At 43.8% G+C, this 18765-nt stretch overlaps 1 protein-coding gene across 3 annotated transcripts in view; it reads right to left on the reverse strand.

Moving 5' to 3' along the window:
- The window catches only part of FGFRL1 (fibroblast growth factor receptor like 1), a 173125-nt gene that overhangs the window by 34626 nt on the left and 119734 nt on the right, over positions 1 to 18765 (reverse strand). The window lies entirely within an intron of this gene.

The raw sequence follows: 18765 nt of genomic DNA on the forward strand, positions 1-18765 counted from the left end.
GGGTTAATTATGCATTATTCATTACAACTGTGGTTTTGCCTGTTCAGTGGACAAATGAAAAAAAAAAAAGTTTTCTGCTTTATAAACAATGAGTTAATCTTATCAGAAAAAAAAAAAGAAACTACAAGCAGATCATCTCTCTCCATTAGTCTTGAAAAAAAAAGCATAACAAAGTGAGAAAGCACTTTTTTGCTACTAATTTAAAAAAATAAAAGTTAAAAATCTGATTTGGAGACAATAAAGCCAGGGAATGCACATCCACCTCCAAGGTAAACATACCATATGATCTTTGTGCAGGAGACATCTCTTAGAGGAGACTTTCAGGGAGCTGTTAGCCCAAAAGCATGAAAACCCCTTCCCCTTTCCCTTCCTCACTCTTGAGGAGGAAAAGCGGTGCAGACTTCGAGCTCTAGCCATGCTCCAGGCTCTCCTCCACCGCCGGGGTCACCTTCCCTGCCAATGGCCCCGGACCTCATCTGTGAAACCAGGAGCAAGGGGTTCCCACCAACTGGGAGTAACATGAGGATAAATACAGGCAGTTTGTGAGCCTCTCTTGTAGGAGCACAGACGCAGATAGACAGGCATGTTGTTTTAGTCAGTGTGTATAACTCACTTAAATTTACCATGCAGTTTCAGCTTGCAATCCCATATTTCCTCTTCTAATCTCATATACAATGTGGGTTTTGTACTGTTAAACGGCTTCTCTGTGGTTGCTGCACAGCAATGGGCAAATTGATTCCTATACGAAAGGCCAGGCTCTGCTTTCAGATGCAGACACCGTTTCTACTGGTTTGAAATGGGAGTTGCTGGTGTGTTCGAGAGCTGTTATTAATCGCAGGAGCGTTACTCAACTGTCTACAACCAGTTGCACAATAGGTTCCCACTACAAGGAGCTAGTAATAACTAAGAGCAATGCTGGGATGCTTTCAGAGGAAAGCCTAAACGCAAGCTCTTTTAACACTCTGTACAGCATGACAACAACCTTATACAACCACAGGCCTGATCAAAGTGCACTAAAGCCAATTAAAATGTTTCATTGGTTTCAAAGAATAATGGAGAGAGGACTTTAATGTTCAGGGATAGACGTGAAGAACGCTGAAAGACTCAGGAACCTGAAACTGTTCTCTAATGGCTTCTCCCTGAAGGGCTTAAGTGTTCTCCATCATGTAAGAAGGGATTACATGAACAAGGCCGAAACAATGCCATGGGAGAGGGGGTGGAGGTGGGGGAATACAATTAAAAAAAAAAAAAAAAAAAAAGTAGTGGAAAGCACAGGCTGTAGAAGGTCCCAGTAAAAGGAACAATACAAATTACTTAGGAATAAAAGCCTGGATAAAATTACCACCTTTACCCTTCAAAGTTTCTGCCTGAAACCAAATCTAAATCACACCTAAACTGCGCAGGGGTATTGCTGAATGGGAGGATGCAATACCTGGTTAGCAGCAGCAATGCAGAGAGATGCAAAACCATCTGTTTAGTTACAAGTTGCCTTAGGACAACATATGTTATGTAGGTTATTTGTGTGAGTTCTTTGACATCTGATTTGATCTACTCCTTCTTGTTGTTTTCGTTATTTTTTTTTTTTTGTCAGCTTAACCAGTAGTAATCCTTATGATAAAACCTGATCTGTATTCACAGTCAGTGGCCCCAGTTATTACAACTTTTGCTTTAAAAAGGAACTATTTTTTCAAAAAACATTATTCCTTGCCTGCGCACAGTAGATAAGCAGACATCGGTTTGTACTTCTGCAGGGATAAGCTTCCAACATCCCCGACCAAATCAGACAGGACATGAGTGAATTCCCATGTGCCTCTAGGAGAGGGAATACCCCACACATGGGAAACTCTACCTGGCCCTAAGTGGTTTTTGCTGTTCTTAGGGTTTCTTAAAACAAGTTACTCATCTTTGCCACTGCCAAAAAACCTATTTGGCAACAAATCACTCCTGACGGAATGGTGGACACTGTGAAGCCACCCCAGCATGGGCGGTTCATGGAATAAAAAGGGAGATGATCCCGCAACAGAGGCATAGAGGCAAAGTTCCAGTGGGAACAGATCAAATGGTGCTTGATTGGAACTGGGCGGGCATCACGGATATGCTGAAACCCTTTAGTTTGCAAGATAAACTTTCTCAGAAAGGTGAGGATGTACTTGTTTAGATGGCCTTACTCTGTGCAAGGAGAAGGAATGGATAACAAGTATAATATTTTCCACCTTCCCCATTTCCCTAAGGTGAAAGATAAGTCGAAGGCTTACCTTTTCCATCATAATCACTGCATTTCACTGTGGGTCTTGGCTGCTGGATTTTTTAATCATGTATCCTCAAGATCTGAGAGTAGGAACTGTTTATTAAAATGGCAGCAGCTATGAGTGAACACAGTTGACAAGCACAGCCCAGGAGGCAGGGGAAAGCTGGCTTTTATGTCATACATTACTGCTTTTGAACAAGGAAAACATAACTGGCAATAAATTACAATGAAAAGAAACAAGCTGATCAAATACTCAGCACTAAAAAAATTGTTGTTAAAGGAAACCGATTTAACCAGCCGCAGGTAGTGCATAATGACACATTTGAGCTTTGCTCTGTGAAAAGTAAAGGAGATGCTCTTGGAAAATGAGCTGAATGCCTCATAACTTACAGAACATAAAAGCAGAGACACCTGTAGTGCAAAGGCACAGCTGAGAACATTTTCAGGCTTATTAATACCAGGAAAAAAAAAAAAAAGGCTTATTTTTCTTGTGTTTTAACTGTTGCATATTCAGCATGGGAAGCAGATATCTCCCATCTTTGCTCCAGCCTGGCCAAGCAGAGCCAAGTAGGTGCTCAGAGAAAAGTGGAGCATCAGTGAGAAATCAGCTACGGATCAAGAAGCCCCACAGGCTTGCCTTAAATCCACGGGGATAACCTAGCAGGTCTAAAGACTCTGATTCATGGCTTAGGCAGGGTAAGATTAGACAGGGCTGACAGAAGCCAAAAAATAGCAGAAGAAAGCAAAAGGAACCCAAAGCCAGGGCAGTTGCTCTGGAGGAGAGGCTGTTGTATTGGCCGATTGCAAAAGCTGTCCCTTTCTCCAGAAATTGCTTGCAAATAACTCTCAAACACTGTAAAAAGAATTGTTCTCTACTACTGCAGAATGTATTGTGGCATTGTGAAGTTCAAGGCAACCCTTCCCCCTGCAACCCTTTGCTATTACTAATTCCTTACCTTTCAAGAAGTCCTGCCCAGACCCAGATAACCCAGGAGTCTGGGAAAACTCAAGTTTACCTAAAAATGGGGCAGGTCAGACACGACCACCTGCCTGTATCAGACTTGGAGCACAAACAGCAATTATCTGCAGCTGCCTGCCTTTAAAGCACCTATTGCAGTTTTCCTCCCCAGAGCTATGCGCGTGGTGGGCTTCATCCGCACAAGTGTCTAATAGCCACAGCATGCAGCGGGCTGCGGGAGAAAAACGGAAGGATTACGCTACAAATGGTTCTGTAGCCTTCAAAAGCCTTCACTATGTTAATAGCTTTTAAAGTGCCATTTCGGAGCACCTGGGCCAGCTGCTCGCAGCTCCACTTCCATCTAAGCCCCTCGCTGCTCATCTCCCAACCCCACGGGCCAAGGTGAGGAGGGCTTGTGCCTGCCTACTCAGTGCTAAAATTTATTGGTTAGGCAAGAGGAGAGAGGACACAGGATTCTCCTTCGGTTTCTTGTGCACATTCTCCTCTACAGCTGCTGAACGTAACTTTAGCAAACATCAAGGAGAACAGGAGGCTTTACTGAATTAAAATATTTAACATACTGGCTAGTCATCGTTCCCTTTGAAACCAATACCCATCTGGGATTTGACTTCACGAAGACTGCGACAGTCTTTCCATACCATGTCCCAAAAAAGTTCAGAAGGGAAGCACATTGTTGTATACTTTATGTGGGCCCACAGAAAGATTGGGTTGGAGTGCGTATGCACACAAAAGCTTTTTATCTCCAGGGACCTAACCTTTGATAACGGTCATTGCAAGCATTTTATTTCGCTCACTTAAGTAGCGCTATCAATAACTGCCTCTTGCTCTAAAGACAAACGTGCTCTGCTTTTCCAAGCAAAGGATAACAAATTAAAGACTCAAAAAGACCATCAGTTGTTCACTTCAGCAATTTGATCACTATCTTTTTTTTTTTTTTTTTTGGACCCTTCAGGACAGATAATAGTCGCTCACTGCCTGCAATGCTGCACTTCGGTCCGCAGCATGTGTATTTTTTGAGAGCTTCAGTGAAATATGAGCGAGAGGCACAGATTAGAATCTGGCCTGGAATTATGGTTTGAACTCTGCAAAAGCGGATACAGCAGGTCAAATTCTCCTCTCAGTTACACCAGAGTAGCATTCCGGCAAAGAACAGAAAATCCATGTTTTTAGCCCTCATTTTTTTAGCTTATTTACACAAGCCAGAATGATGGGGGGGCTTTTAGAAGGATTAAAATCGTTTGTATGAAATCCGTGGCAAGCTTTGTGTATGCAGCTCACTTGCGCATCAGCTGAATGCTTGACTGCAGGATAAAAAAGTGTCATTTGGGAGAAGGTAGAGAGGTCTTACTGCTTACAAGTCCTATGGCTCTCAGCAGCAATTCCTGGAGTCTGGCTGAGTCTAGAGGAAGTGCGTTAAAGCAGCTCTCCAGGCAGCACACAGCTCAGCAGGGGTGATTTTACCCAAATACTCCTGGGTTACTCTGATTTGCTCTCCCTACCAGTACGATAAGACACGCAGGCCTTCACACCACCATGGCTAGATGGATGCTGCTCCTCACGACACCCAGTCTAATCGCATCTGTCATCACTCCATTACACTGAAGACAGCAGTGGAGGCATATCCAGAAAATGGGAAGGAGAATTTGACATTTACCATTAAATGGGCAGTAGGGACATTAAACGCGGTGATAAAGAATAAAGGACAAAGGTATCCTGTGCAATGCAGCCCAGGGAGCACTGGTGGGGGAGAAATGCATGGCATTTCTGATGTGCTCGGAACAAAAGCAGCATGGGGAGCCCCAGACGTGTGCGTACGGGTGGGTGCGACGGTGTGAGTGGGAACGGGAACAGGGCACATGCACCTCTGGTGCTATTGCACTGGAATTATACAGGAGACAGCATTTACTGGCCCTGCTCCTCTGCTTGCTTACGGTGGAGAAACATCAGGGATGAGTTTCATCCTGTGATTCTAAGCAGCTGGCCAAAACAATAAAACTGCAATCCGTAAGCGTGCTCAGATTTTCTTTTTCCAAAGGTAATAACTTCCCCTTATGTACACACATGCACATTGTTCAGAAATATTAGCCATTTCTCCTCTGCTCCAGCTCTGGTCAGTCAGGTAATTGAAGCTTCAAAGGAGAATCACGGTTTAATGGAGCTGTGCTTGCCAAAGAAGACAAAGGACTTTCATTAGATTTTTTCCAGCTTATTTACATGACTTATCTTTTTATAAATTCCACTTCCTTCCAAAGTTGATAATGAGGTGCCTTGAAAAAAAAAAAAGAAAGAAAGAAAGAAATGGAATGGTTTATTTTGTCGCAAGACAAGTGATTAGTTTTGTGATAGAGTATGTCTGGTGTAAAGTTCAAAAACAATGGAAGCAATAGTCTTTAGGCAAAACACATAACTGCTCCTGATAACAGTCTACCAGGAAAAATGGCATTTTTTCAGAATTCTGCATAATAGCATTGACAAATACCTTCCAGGAGCATCTGTCATGGTTAATTTCTGCTCTAAGATCTAAAACCAGAGGTGGCTTTTCAATTATATGTTATTCATAACTTTTTTGCATTTCATTTCTTTTGCCTGAGTAGAGAACAGACATTTCCGAGACAGGAAAATAGCTATTAACATACTAGATTAAAATGTTTCCATGCATTTCAGCCCTTGTCATTCTTATTTGGACACAAATATATCCAATTTCTCCACTGTGGAGTCCTCATAAAATCATAGGCATGCTGATAATTTCCTAAACTGGTCTCTGAAGTGTGGCAATAAGCTTTGTGGATGTCAAGATTATAGTAAAGGAAAAACAGAAAGAGAGCAATTGGGTGATTTGGAATAATGATGGAAGCTACTTACTAGGTAAAATGTGATCCAAAAAATGGGCAGGGTGATTTGAACTGATTCAGTGACTGGGATGCATGGAGGAGACTCACCCAAAGCAACAGAAGGGGACAGATGATCAGAAAAGGGATGGAGCAAAGCATCTCACTCTGGAGGGAGTCAGGTTCAGCACTTTAACTAACTACACCTTTATGGTTTGCATAAAACTAACAAATAAGCACCCAACCAGGGCATCCGCAATTAATCTGAGGGTCTGCCCATGTGGATTTATCCCAAATAGCTATCTCACTTCAATCATGTTTTGGCTGAATCTAAATTCACTTGACAAGCACACAGTTTTGCCCCCAAGATTCCTGTTTCTCAATTTTTTCAGTATATACATCAGCAAATGAAATGCTCATATGTTCGAGTTCAATCAAAAAAAAAAATTCCATGTCATGAAATGAAAACAGCATTAAAGCAAAACTATGTGTGCAGTAATTAAACAAAAATAAAAAGCGCTAGCATACTCGAGTAGACGACCTAAAAATAGTTTCCAAGGAGATTCTCAAGATTTCTAAAATTAAAAGCTGTCATAATAACAGCATGTTGCAATAGCAAATATTGCTGTAAAAAGTTCTGAACCTTATGTGTGTGAACTGAAAGAAACTAAAGCAAGAATTTTTACAAGTCGCTTGACTCAATATTATGGTACATTAACCTTGATTTTTATTGCCGCTCAGCATTTTTGCCTTTGGACCAGACCAAAACCCAGAAATACCACTGAATACACAAATGGGGGTGGGGAAGAGAGAAATGGGAGGATCTGGCTTTGTAATCACTGCAAAAAAATGCAGCATGAGTTCTGTGCTAAAACCCGAGTGTGCTGTCATTTTATCTAACTGATTAGCTTCATCCGTAATTAAAAAGCAACTTTTCTCCCTGCAGGCTATGAATCAAAATCCGCGTTTGCAAACTGTGCGGGAGGGATGACCAGGGATGGGACCCGGGCTCAGGTCCAGGGCCAAGCTCGGCCCCTCTCCATCGCGACGAGGCTCCAGGAGGAGCGTAACTTGCCAAAAGAGCCATTTGACTGACCACCTCTAATTCACTGGAATATCACGTGTCTGCAAAACCCACTTGCTAAAAATAAAAAGGGTAGCTGCTCTGCTTCTGCCCTGATGGGAAAGGCAGATGTTGCCTCTCCCCACCACAATTTTATTCTGTTTACCCGCCACCCCGTGCTCCGTGGCTCATCCTGCGGTAAGGTGCTGGAAGTCAGAGCTGCTGATTGCCAGTATGAACCTCGTGCTGGTGTTTATAGTGCCTCACACCAGCAGCCTTTGCTTGGAAAACAGATTGGAAAATATCAAGAAACGTACTCCAGTCATTCCAGTGGGAACCCGTGAGAGCTCTGAATTAACCTTGGCCAAAAAGGAAGTGAAAAGGGAAACAGAGAAAACAAGTGAAGATAGTATTGCCGATAATGTGCTCGGTTTATGTGCCTAAACCCTGTCTGCAGATAGAAACAGGCGTCTCGGCTGCTAAACAAATGCTCAAGCCAAGAATTTGGCACCTACATTTCTAACCACAGGCCACTGCGAAGCAAATCGTCTTCTCTGCCCTTTGCAGACTGGGAAAGGTCATTTCCCCAAAAACACAGAGCCCCAGGGTGCTGCGGTGGGCCAGGAGACCCCAGAAGCACAGGGAGCATGACAGAGCAGCAGCAGCTCACCTCAATCTCTTTGTAGGGCAACCAAGCCCTTCTGCAGCCTTCCAGGTGTGATTAAAAGCTGCTTGTGTTGGACACGATGAAATGCCGGTGGTGTGGCCAACCTAGCTTTTCTGGGCTTCCTCTCGTCTCTCATCAGGGCCTCATGATCTCACGATTATCCCAGACTCGTCCCATTTCACAGGTTCAAGCTCTGCCAGCACAGCGCGGATGCCCTTTCCCACCCGGTGTTTGCATCCCTCCTTGATTCAACACACCTTTACAATGGCCGTGTCTGCAACCAAATGTCAGCGCGTTACCGTGGGACTTTTGTAAAACAAATATTTGAGTTGAGATTTCTCCTCATAACAAAGAGCTCCTGCACTGAGCTGCGAACGCTGTTCTTCTACACATGTAAAATTGTGAAAAAACAGGCAGACGCGTTTCAGAGGAGCCAAACAGATTAGGGCAAACGAGCTGGCAGCCAGAACTGAGAGGAAACACTGTAAAAAAATGAGCCCAGATTTCTTTAGTCAAACTGACATGCGAGTTGTTCAGCTGTGGCTCATCTCTAGTGGAAATGCAGCATACGCTGAGTATTTCAGTGATGTGGTGAATGCAGTTAGCACAGAAATGCAAGCCCTGAGGAACACATGGCTGGTTTTACAGGAGGTACAACACAGACTCCTCTCAAACAGGCTCCCTCGTCACCAGCCCACCTCCATCCGTCCAGATATTTTTTAAAAATGTCTAAACCTTCTAATGTTCAGCCGTATATCCCTTAATTCATAGAGGTGTGCACACTGGTGTGCCTTTACTGACCAGGAAATGAAAAGAGGGTATGAACACACATGTGAAAATAAGTGAGGGTTGTAACTTGATGATTTTTTTTGCACTTCTAATTGGAGATATTTTTTATATTCCTCAATTGTTGCTCTTTCATTAAGCTAAATGATTCGGATGCCTTTGTATATGCAGGCTGGCATGGGGAGGCAGTGAGACCGGACCTCCAGGCCCACCAAAACTCCCACTGCTCCAGGGGAAATAACTCTGAGAGCATCTGCGCTTGGAGCTGGCTCCAGAATAATTATTTTGCTGTAATCCCCTTGACAATACCCTTATTCCCAAGCTCTCTTTCCAGATGAGGAATGAGCGGTGAGCTCAGGCCCCTGGAAAGCGAGGTCTGCACTCCAAAACTGGTGCCTAACAGTGAATTTAGGCCACAAAAACCTTTCCAGAGTCTCCAAGTGTTTGTACGAGCAAAGCAAACCAGGCTCCCCGGACAGGTCTCTGTGCCAGTTAAACCTGCATTAATTCTGCATTCAGCCGCGCTCCCCGAGAAGAACAAGAACTATTTTGGTTGCCAGAGGAATGTTCCATAGGAACAGCAGGAGGCGAGCCCCGGAGCCCTGAGCCTGCTGGCTGGGCTGGCCGATGCTCAAGAGAGGTTCCCGTTCAGGATGGAGGGAGTTTTACCTGCACACTAACTTCACGCTTTGTCCCCAGGCAAATATTGATATCCCAAAATATTATAAATAAATAAATAAATAAAAATAAAGCCTCTCTGCCTCCAGAGAAGGAGCATTTGGGAACGGAGGGAAGTTCAAAAGCTCCTAGCGAAGGGAAACATTTCCATGGAGAAACTCCTCCATGAGGGCAAATTAGTAGTGGAAAAAAAAAAAAATCAAAGCTCTGGAGGGTTTTATGCAACAGTAGCCAAAACCCTGAAAGAAAACATTGTTAAAGGTTTGTATTTTCTCTTTTCTTTGGGGGACTGTTTCTTCTGGAGTGGCCTACATTCTCAGGCCTGAATGCTCCCAAATTAATTGCCTGGCGTCCCCTTCCCTCCCCCAGCCCCTTTTCTTTCACTGCCTTCAGCTTAGTCCCAACCCAGCGAAGTCCTCGCGGGGCCATAATGAGCTGGCAGGATGATAAAGAGAGGCTGGGCTGGAGGGGGAGTGAAAGCCCGCTAATAAGGACAGGATCCCCTACTTACGCCGTGCCCCACCACGGGGAAGCCATTAAAGACCCGCAGAATGGAAGAGAAAAGGAAGAAAGTTCTTAGGGGGAGACCTCCCCTCCCGGCCCTCTCCAGCACTCGTTGAGAACAGAGCCCTCGACATGGCTAATCCCCCCGCCACTTAATGAACTACAAGCTTCCCTTTCACTCGGACAAAAGTTTCTTTCCTTTCTCGGGCCTAATCGCAGACAAATGGTCCCCCCACCACGATGCCTGTTAAAAACCCATTCCCTTTTTTGAGGCTGCGAGGCAGGAGGAATGCCACTGGCAAGAATAGGTACCCTTGAAACGAGCTCCTTCTGCGCTTCTGGGAGATAAGTGGGAGATGACATTGGAGCTATAATGGAAAAAATATTTTCACAAGGCAGCATCTGTTGTTTCAGTGGATGCAGCCCCATTTTTGTTCCAGAATGCTTCTGTGCATCTGTCTATATCTTTTCTGTCAGTGAAACAATTACCTCCCGCCCTCCCTCTCTCCCCTGCTCGCACACATATATTATTGGTAGGAATGTTGTATGGCTGCACAATAAAGCTGCCACAGCCTGGGCCGACATTCGTACAGACAGCAACTTGCTGCAAGAGATATTTATCGGTTTGATTCGGAATGAAATACTAGGCATGACTTTTACAATTTCTGTATAATGCTTCACAGCATGTGGGATGCGCTCAAATATTGCCAGTTAGATACAGAAAAATGAAGATATGCTACCTAATTGAGTATTAAAAAAAAAAAAAAGCATACAAATTTTATTTAGGTGCATTATTTCAGGATAAGAAAGAGGCAAAGCATTTGCAGTTCTCACTTCTGCTCAGCGACAATGAAAACAGGCTGGTTATCCCAGTGCTTAACATTTGAAGTATGGTATGAACATTTCATCTTGGATGACTTTTTAGATGAGCATCTAAGCTGATTTCCCCAGGTTTGTAAAATACGTCAGTAACAGATCAGGGAATGCACCAGGTCTTCTGAGCCTCCCCCCGGAGCTATGTCTTCTGTCTCACACTCATGTTTGACAAAAAGATGTATAGACTTTAAAGCAAGTAGGGAATGTTTGATCATCTAATCTGAACTCCCATCTGGTCAGTGCTCCTGTATTTGGCAAAAACGTTTTCCAGGAAGGCTTCCAGAAATAAGCTGAAGACATCAAAAGGTGGAAAATCCATCCCTTCCCTTGGTAGTTCATCCCGAGGGTTTTTCACCTCCCCTGCCTGGCTAGTTTCTAACTTGCTTTTGTCCAGACTCACCTTTTAGCTCTCTTATCACCTTATGACTTTCTTTTGCTAAATTAAGACCTGTTTGATATCCTGCACCTTGCTTCCATGAAGTACTTGCACGCTGCAATTAAGTCACCTCTCAATCTTCTCGTTGATAAGGTTTACAGCTGGAGTTCTTTAAGTCTCTTCCTTTAAGGCCCTATCTTTCTCCTGTTGATATTTTTGCAGTTTTTCATGGTAAGTCAATGTATTTTTTAATGCACGGGTGGTTTGGGTTGTGTACAACATCCTATCGTCTTACCAATTCTGTTCACATGGCAAAATGACTTCCTACTCCTTACAAACAAGACAGGCCTTTTGCACTAATTTTCTGCAGCTGGACTGAAAGAGACGGCAGACTTCAAGTTGTTTCCAAAAAAGATTTAGTTACTGGACTTGACTGGAAGGGAAGGGAGAAGGAAAAACTCCTCAACCTATCCCAGAATAAAGCCTTTGGACACAGGCTTCTTTCATGCTCCCATCATAAAGAAATGCTGGAGTTTGAGTCCAGACTGGAAGCATGTCTCCGTAGACTTCATATCCAGTCATTTCATATTTTAAAAGGGGAGAAGAAAATCTGTCTATGGATTAAATGAGCAGCTGTTGAGCAATTAAGACCAAATGCTCACAACAACAACAAAAAAAAATCCATCAACAAGCAGGTCCAATAAGACCCAAAGCATGTCTCTGGGGCATCACACACACAAAGTTTCCTCCTATTACAAATTGTCACAGCAATAGTAAATGCAGTTTCCTAATGGGCCCCTGTGTAGACGCTCAAGAGTTCTGGGTATGTCATAGCAGCCTACAAAGCCTGCCTGGGAAATGACAGATGCATTTTTCCCTGCAGGACTCCCAGCAGCTCTTGCTCTTGTTCTGCTTTCCTGCCACAATATTTCTGCCTGCGCTCTGGATATTCAATCCAACAAATGCCAAGGCCATGGAGGAGATGACAAGAAGCAACACCAGCATGATGGGAGCTGTGCAAAGCGACCCAACACTGCTGTGTGCTGTGCAGGAGACAGAAGCTGAAATCTGATGGTGAGAATAGCAGCACTGTGGCTTTGAGCCCTCCTTGAGCCACCGGATTTATCTAAAACATGGGTGATGACACATTTGGACCACCAAGGCTTTAAACAGAACCAGTAGCAGCTACACAGAATCAGGAAAATGCATTTTTGACAGAAGAGGTCTCTTCTAAAGGCCATTTCCCACTGCTACACCACTGAATTATGGCTCTCCTGGGAGAGGCTCTCCACACTGAAGTGGCATGGCCCCCCCCCCTATATCAGAGTTACTCCGGGCTTTTGCAAAAGCAGCACGGAGCTTATCATCACTGACTTACAGCAGGGTTCACACCGCAGCCAAAGAGAATCTTTGCCAATGTCTGTAAAGCACCTAGGACGTGAGAAGTGACAAGTATTAGTACTTTCAACCAAGCATTTCTGACTCTCCAGAGCAGGCTCAGTTTCAAAGGGCTGGATTCAGTCCTTATTTCTCTCAAGATTGTCTGTCCATCAGTATTTGCAGGGTCAAGCATGGGAGGAGGGGACTTCTACCCAGCAAATCAAGCAACTACAAAACAAAAGGAATCCCATTCAATTATTCTCAGCAAGAGGATTAAGTAATGAAAGCGACATACGAGTCCTTTGTGTGGTATTTTTGCAATTATGTTCATTTTTCCTACATTACTAATATGCTACTAGAAACCAGACACCATGACCAATAATGCAAAAACAAGACAAAAGAATGGAGCCAAGATGGGGAAGAAACAGAGTGGAAAATGCAAACCAGTAAACTATTCCTCTTAGCAAATGCTAAGCATCAGCGAGGGCACACTATAGCTGGGCTCCAGGCTCACGCAGCAGTGAATTGGGAGCAAAGCAGCAGATGGCGGTTCAGCAGATCACAAAGTGACACCAACTGCCTGTCTGGAGAGCTTTGCTTGTGGTTACAGACTTGAGAGTAGAGCAAAAACCCGTAGCAAGAGGCATCAAAATGTAGGGATCCTTGAAAGAGGAAGGGCCCGGGCTCAACGGAGATTTAATCTGCCCATGTGGGCTCTACCCTGGCAGTGTCGGGGAAAACAGACAGCAAGGTTTTGTGAATGTGTTACTAGAAAAAGTAACTGGATCGTGTTACTGTTGTGAATCAGTGCAGCTGCACTGGCACAAGCAGATCCCAGCCCAAATGTGCTCGCTGAGATTCCGTCTTCAGAGACCAGGCAAGAACTGATGAAGGCAATCAGCTTGTGGTGCGTTCACAAAAAAGTGAGAAGAGAGGGAAAAAAACAACAACAACAACAACAACAAAAAACATGGTCTATATACGTCCTAGAAGGAAACACTAAAAACACATTGCTGGGTGATTTTTTTAAAGACCACTTACATACTCTGACCAAGAAGGGCTGGAGCAGCTCTGCAGTTCTTGTAGTCTTTCCCTGCCCTTTCACAGAGCCTGGTGTCAGTGTGCTGAACTCTCCACATCACTCTCATGGTTTCTGGACAAAAGGATTGAATGCACTAAGATGTTTACTTCAGAAGCATACCTGTGGTGGGAGAGTTTCAAGCACACCAAAGTACTTATACGGTGCTACCTTCAGTGGAGACCAATTATTAATTCTTCTTTACCTATCTATCCCCACTGTCGTCCACGGGTAATGGCAGACTGCAGCACTTTTTTAGTGTGGAATAAGAGTGTCCAACAAACTATTTCATTCAGAGTTAGCTTTTGAACCATAGATTCACATTCCGTCTCCCATTCTACAGAAGAACCCATTCTCAGCAAAGTGCATTCACTGAGAATGATTACAGCTTCTGCTTTTATGCGATTAGGATCACTTTGAACGACGGATGATCAGGTATCTCTTGAGATGACAAATGCAGCTGGATAGTGTTTGTTTGCTACCTTCACACCACCTAATGTTATTAACAACCTGGAGGATTTGGAACAGCCAACCAAATAATGTCACAGAGCTTGGTTTAAGCAAGCTGAATGCTCCCTTGATTCACAAGGTCATCCTCATATTAAATGCTTAACTAAATTCTTGATAACTAGCAGCAGCTCCTGGTGTATCAGTGCATCTCTAACCACGAAATGACAAACACCACACCTAAGCATGAACCAAAGAGGGCAAAAGTTTGACTTCAAACTTTACCACGTATAGCCTTCCCCATGTATGACCAGAGATATTTTCCAGAGCAGAAGTTAGATGAAAGCCTGGGAGGAGATCTACCATAGCAGGATGGGCAAATGTGCCTGTATGCATATATTTATCACTGCGGTTCTCCCAGCCACTCAAAGTGCCTTCTGCAGAGGGATACAGTTTCTTTACTGGGTGATGTCCAAGCATCAACTTCTGTCGTTGGCTTTAACTCATGAAACATTCTGACAATAAACTGCAGCGAGCCGCATACCACATCCCTCGTTCCGAACCCGTGTGTGTTTGCACACACATTTTTGAAAGCACATTTTCCTTGATGAGCCTGTAACTCGACTCATTGGGTTAGAGCAATGTGCGGTAAACGGGATGGGAGAGTCCTTCACAGTATCATTCACATGGCCAAAGATCTGAAGCAAATCTACTAAATGCATTATGTTATTCCAGATATTTAGCTGTGGAAACAAGATCAGGACCTGGCTTATGATCACAAGAAGAATGTCCCTTATGACCTTTGTCTTTCAAGAGTGAGGGGAAAAAACTGCCACTTGAACACATATAAGGTTTACAGATATAGATTTCAACCTGGACCAAAGAGGACCTAATGAGTGGGGCAAATGTTAAATCAAAGCAAAAAAGTATTCTACAGCAGGTCAAATCTGCAGCTCCAGTTGTCGGTCCCACCAAATGTTGATGTCTTTCTATTCCAGCATCCTCCAATCAAAGCAACACAGGACTTCATTCTCTCTTGGGAACACAAAGCTCCAAGTAGCCTTGCGGTTTTACTGTAAAATATCTACATGCATATACTTTATAATTGCACCCACACCTCAGCATGAACCCACTCAGCTTATGGGAATGTATCTTAGTAATAAACTATTTTTAAAAAGGAGTGAAAAAGGGAATGTCTTCCCATAAATGCCGCCATGAACTTTTGAAGGAAACCCAGTCCCCACCAAGGTAGCTGTCCCTGTCACAGAGGGCGACTATAAGGAGGAGAAGTAAAGGTTGGACGTGGTGCTTAGGGACATGGTTTAGTGGTTGACATTGGTAGTAAGGGGATGGTGGGACCAGATGATCTTGGAGGGCTTTTCCAACCTTAGTGATTCTGTGATTCTAAGTACCAGCTGAGTTCATCACTAACTTTCTAAAGTCAGGTTTGCCATGAACAAAACCATTTCCCCTTAGCCCAGGTGCTCAGAAAGCTGGCATTTTCACATTGTGTTTCTCAAACAAATTAGATTTTCCTGGGAAATAATCAAAGGACACAGGCTGCCTTGACAGGGCTTTTTCTGAGGAGACCGGGAACATGAGCAGCAAGATGTGTCATCGCTCACTGCCCCATGGGATGTTAGAGGGTCAGATCCTGCTGGCCATGCCACTGGCACACACCGGGAGCCCTGGGAAGGGCACAGTCAGGGTTTGTTGCCACCTCCAGGAGGAACAAGCCCTGATTAGACTGGCCAAGGCAAATGCTGGCCTGCCCTCCCACCTACCGCAAAGGTCAGCGCCGGCGGGGCCAAGCCAAGGGCTGGCTGTCATGTGCTGAACCCATGCCATTCCCCAGCGCAGACGAGGCTCTGCTTTTCCGAGACGCAGCCACGTCCAGGCCTGGCAGACACTCTTTTTGTTGGCGATGCCAGGACTTTCGCCTTGGCTTGGCTTCTCCCATTTGGATGGGAGTCACTTCTGGCGGCAGACAGGCCGACGCCTGACGAGAGCTGCCCTGCAGGCAGGATGCGACCCCTCAGCGTTGACCAAGGCCTCCTTTTTCCCTCGCCTTGGGCAAGTCCGCAGTGCACAGGGCTGCTGGATCTGGCCCTTGCTGCTCAGCAGATGAAGGCATAAACTGTGGTCGCTCCATCCGCTGCAGAGAGCTCAAGTCTATAAAACAGCAGAGCTGGCAAAGTTTCTTTTAAAGCCGCTGTTGTTTGTAATGAAGGCAAGAGAAATCTGTTAAACTAAAACCCCAATTTATAATGGCCTTTTTACATCAAAGGGAATTTAGTGGCTTTGTTGCTTTCACAGTACTAATAAAAAAAGAATCGCTTCTTGGGAGACACAAATTAAATATTTGTCTTCTTTCCTGGCAGAAAGGGTGAGGTTTCTCTCATCTGCTGCACAAGTCATTTGTGCGCTCTCCCCTCGTGTAACACTACCCCTGGCTGCCATCAAAGCAGTGTGTGGGTAGAGTTTAATCGCTGCCCCTACTTGCTCTGCCTTAGCAGACAGGTCTTCCCTCGGAGATGGATTTTACCATCAAATCCCTCTTTTCAATGCCACACCCACCGCACAAGATCACAAAGAAAAGGGATTGTTTGAACACAAAACCACAACTGTTTGATCACAGCAGAGCTATCACGTATAGATACTGCAGATTCTTTCAAATCTCCAGGTATTTATGTAAGAAATAGTTAATCACTCTTCCATGTCTTAAAGACATATTATACCCTCTTCCCTAAAGTTGAATTAAACTCAGAAAATGAAAATGGCACTTACATATGTAAGGTCTAAAAATACGTTTCTATTCCCTTTTCTACACATTAGAGTTCTACTTAATATTAACCCAAGCCAAAAGCCAGGATCTAAACAACATCAGGTTGTGAAAATATGTGGATCCATCAGAATTAAGGCCGGCCTCAAGCAAGATAACATGAAGATACCCTGGAGCAAAAGAATTAAAGACCCCTTCCCCATCTGAACCAGAAACAAATTGTAGCAGAGTCCTTCTTTCAGTTTAAATGGCTTTCTAGAACATCAGCATCTGTGTTACTTCTAATGCAAGCACTATGCAAACCTGTAAGATTATTGTACGAAAAAATAAAAAAAGACGGAACAATCTAGGATGAAAACATGCAAAATAACTTGAAATAAATAAGTGCATACCTATAGCCCAGTGACCTTACAAAGATGTATCTTAGAAGTTTGCTAGAACAACTAACACAGAGAGAGCTCTTGAGACAACTTCGAGCCTGGAACAAACTGAAGAGCACAGAAAAATGCAGAATTTCAGCTTTATGGAAAATTCTGACAGTTCAACATTTGTTTTATTTGCTGTGTCTGCATACATTTTTCACACCTTTCAATATCTGTCTAGCGGACAAAATGACAAGCTGATTCATCTTCATGTTGTCAAATCAAAACAAAACATGCTAATATTCTCATAAATTAAACACCCTATTGAGATGCATTGAAACAACCTAAAATGCTACATTTTCTCCTTTTTTGCCATAATACTCTCCTACTTTTGCATATTGACTTATGGGAGCTGTAGTCCTTGGCCATACCTCATTTTCTATTAGGTGTGCAGAATGATTCTTGGGATGGATCAAACAAGTTTGGACAAGAGATACATGTACTATGTTACTAAAATAGCTCATGGGAAAGACTGGAGTATAACAGTGAGTAGGTGCTTGGTGCATTAATAGAAGTAATTTAATACCTAATTGACTCAAAACAAAGTAAGTAGAGTCAGATTCAATAAAACAAAATATTTTAATTTGAATCATACATGCTCAAATAAAATTTCTTTGAGATTTTCCCAACAGGAGAACTGATATTTTTGGCATAATCAGATGTTTTCTGAATTAATGTTTTTTTAATTTTATGGAAATTCCACTTTCCATTAGAAAATGTCCCGGGGAAAAAGCTCCCAAATAGCTCTCAGAAACTTTGTGGGGCAGCAATACCTTTCTGTTCGTTGCACACTAGCTGGTACAATAGGCTCCCAGTTTGTGACGGTGCTCTTGTCTTTACCTTGTTACCAATATCTTTAAATCCTACAAGAAATACACTCCCATTGCCTTGTTTTATAACAGCTCTTTTGGTTCCCCGTGGCATATTTCTTTCATCTCTAAGACATAAGTCAATTTGACATTAATGAAGTTTCTTGTATTGCCATAGAAAGAACTTGTTCTTGGATCATGAAAGAAGCTGGCAAGGTTTCCAAACCCTGGCAAAACTCTTCTAACATGGCTTAATTGCCAAATTTGCTTTGAAAACACCCAGAAGAGAAGCCTCACACTAATTTCTTGCACTTCACCCATCCACCACCAAATAGGTCCCCTATGGCTGACAACCCACAGGTGGGCACGTTTCATACTAATCTTCATTCTCATGGCACACACCTACTCCTCCATGCAAGAGAATTTAATTCCTGGGCCTGAGGGAAAGTATTTGACAGTAACTGATCAGGACGAATGGCTGCTGTGTGCCTCCCCGAGCCAGTAAAACACGGGAACGCGCCATCCAGAACTTGTACTACCGCAGCTCAAAGCACATTAGGAAAACAGCCTGATCAATAAATCCTCAATGAAAGCACTATCGCATTGCCGTGTTATCACGTGAGTGGAAACAACAAATGTGTCACTCCGGCAATTGTTTGATGTGAAACCATGTGGAACGCCTCATTTGGAGGGCGGCCCGGTCGGCCTCTCTGAAACCGATCCCCCTCGCGCCATGTTCACGAACGCCAGAGCGTGAAACCCAACCTCGCATCTGCGCTGTTGCAGTCTCGTTTTGTGCCCGCTACGTGTCAGCGTCTGTTTTTATTTTCTGGCACCTTGAG

This window comes from Cygnus olor, chromosome 4, assembly GCF_009769625.2.
Source record: "Cygnus olor isolate bCygOlo1 chromosome 4, bCygOlo1.pri.v2, whole genome shotgun sequence".
Taxonomy (NCBI): domain Eukaryota; kingdom Metazoa; phylum Chordata; class Aves; order Anseriformes; family Anatidae; genus Cygnus; species Cygnus olor.